Below are 2,967 nucleotides of genomic sequence, written 5' to 3'. Positions count from 1 at the left end.
TACGACTAGAATTTGAGAAATATCTAGAAGTGTTCGTGAACTATCGGTGATAAGATTAGTTGTGAAAATAGTATGGATAAAGCGTCTTCTAAGTTAGTTTATCAAGTGTAATACTATAAATCAGAACGAGATGGCAGTAAGTTCCAACTGCGGGAAGAGGTGGCGTAATTTGGCGTGTCTAGCAGATTCGCAATACGATGAGGTAGCAGGAAGGGAACTGGCATTTCTCATCTATGAAATCAGCAACAGTCCTAACCAAAAAGATACAAAGCATTCATAGATATATTAGAAGGATATAATCCTTCAAACTGGAACAAATCTAATGAAAACAATCTTGAAAATAATTGAAGAAGTTCCAAATAAAATCCAAGTGGTCAAGAGACTCATAAAGAAAATATACATAACCAAACATATTCCGACAAAGAAAATGAATAAGTGAATCTTGTGAATATCCTAATTGATGCATTAGGAAAAGAATGCCAAAAGCATGCAAACTGTGTAAGGTTTGGTATAGCATAGTCAATCCACAAACCTAATCAGAAAATGTGCTGCATGCAACATTCCGACCCATCCACAGTGTGCTGAGGTAATACAAAGATTTGAGAAAAGATACAAGAATTTTTGTTCAACATGTCTATCATGGATAGACAATGTTATTAATCAAGATTGAATGTACAAATAGTTGAGGATGAAGAAGAAGAGGAAGAGGAAGAAGAAGAAAAAGAAAAAGAAGAAGAGGAAAACGGAAGAGAAGTAAACAAAAATGAATGAAATGACAGTAAAAAAATAAGGAAAACAAAGAACAAGATAAAAGTATGGATGCAGAGATACTCATTGATACTACATATGAGGCAATAAAGCAGCATACCTACGAAGAAATAAATTACGATATGACACAGAAAAGCAATCCCGAAGAGGCTCTACCCAGATCTATACAATGACGGGAAAGAGGAAAAAATAGACAAGAAAGACAAAATCTGCAACCTTTTGAAAAGAGGGAATTGCAGATTTGGAGAAAGATGTTACTACAAACATCCTAAGATATGTCAAAACTATGAAATATATGGTAAATGTGCATACTTAGATGGATATGGGGATGATTGCAGAGATCTGCATCCAAAAATATGTAAAACCTAAAAAGAAGGAAAAGGATGTAAGTTCGACAAAAAATGCAAATATATGCACCTGTAGCCATGAATCATAATCAATAAATAACCAACCAAGTAATAAAATCCAAAATAAGAAAGAAACAAATAAAGAGAGAAATCAAGAATATCAGGTAAAAGAGAAAAGCAAACCACCAATGAGATATGCAGAGGTGTCAGCAAAAAATTTCAAAGCATCAGCTCCGAAATTCTACACAAGAGATAATAACTGTATTTATTATGCAAGAGGATATTGCAGAAACGGAGAAAATTGCAGATTCAGACACAAAATGAATAATTATGATGAAGGAAGATCAAATATTATGGAAAAGTTGGATTTTTAATGTCAGAATTTCTGGAAATGAAAAAAGAACAACATACCAGAACAGGAAAGAGACATGGGAAAATCCTTATTACTACCAGTATTAAATGAAGGAGAGGACACGCAAACCATCATAGTGATGAATGCGCAGGGTTTAGTTACGAGTAACTCAAAAAGAAAAATAGAGTACTTAGAAGAACTAACCAAAATGAAAAGAAAATAGATAATGAATATAAGTGAAACCTGGTATTCCCAAGAGACTGGGAATGATGATCAAATAAAAAGGGTTCCAAACTTATAGATCAGATAGAAAAAATAGGAATCAAGGGGTGAACCGCAATATATGGGAAGACAAAAAACAAGGAAAAATATATGAGAAATATAGTAACTCAGAATGTGAACTAATAGCGGTAGAATTTGAATCTGAAAAATTGATGAACATAGTAATATATAGACCTCCTAAATACTAAAGAGTTTGACTTAATAATTGAAAAATTGGATGATATATGTAGAAATCACAGGACTGGACTATTCTCCTATCTGGTGACTTCAACTTTCCTTTCGTAGAATGGAAAGAACGAATAGGAGATTGTGGTTGTACTTATACATATAGAGAGTAATAGTAGTGCAGAAGATAAGAGGCAATTTGAAAAGCTATTAGATATGCTACTAGAATACAACATTCAACAAATAAATCACTGCCAACAAGAAAGGAAAATACTTTAGACCTAGTATTTGTGAACGAGATGAATTATGTTAAAGAAATAATAGTTTTATAATGCGAATATTTCAGACCATAATGTCATAGAATTAACAGTTCATTCCAAAGCAACAAGTGAAAATAGAGATAAGCAAGAAATGAAAAAGTGGAAAGGATATGGAAAATACAACTTCTACAGTAAAAATATAAAATGGTCAGAAATTAATGAAGAATTAAACAAAGATTGGGATAACATTTTCGTAAGTGATGACATAAGGGTAAATACGGAGATATTATATAAAATATTGGAGAAAATAGTGGAAAAATATATACCGAAGAAGAAAAAGTAAACATCATTCATGCATACCAAGAGACAGAAGGATCTTGTTCCAGAAATCAGAAAGTGGAAAAAGGTCTTGTTGCAAAAGAAAAAAATGCATGGAAAGTTATAGAACTAAAAAGTAAGATAGAAAATGCAGAACAAAAGATTATACAATCAAAAGAAAATGAAAAACGGGACTTGGAAGAAAAAAACCCTATTAAATATCAAGCAAAACCCCAAGCTATTATACTCATATGCGAAGAAGATGAATAAGAATAAAAGAAGAATAGAAATAGGCCCTCTGGAGAATTGAAGGGAGATTAACGAATGAAAAAAAGGAAATTTGCAACATACTGGCAGAACGATATAAGAGATAATTCACCCCTAGAATAGATAATGAAGATAATGATATATAAGTAAGGGATGAAAATAGTGAATATTTAGCTGACATAGATATTAATGAAGCTGATATTGTGCA

This window comes from Macrobrachium nipponense, chromosome 27 (genome assembly GCF_015104395.2).
Source record: "Macrobrachium nipponense isolate FS-2020 chromosome 27, ASM1510439v2, whole genome shotgun sequence".
In the NCBI taxonomy this organism is placed as follows: Eukaryota; Metazoa; Arthropoda; class Malacostraca; order Decapoda; family Palaemonidae; genus Macrobrachium; species Macrobrachium nipponense.
The sequence above is the reverse complement of the archived record's forward strand: the minus strand, read 5'-3'. Positions refer to the sequence as shown.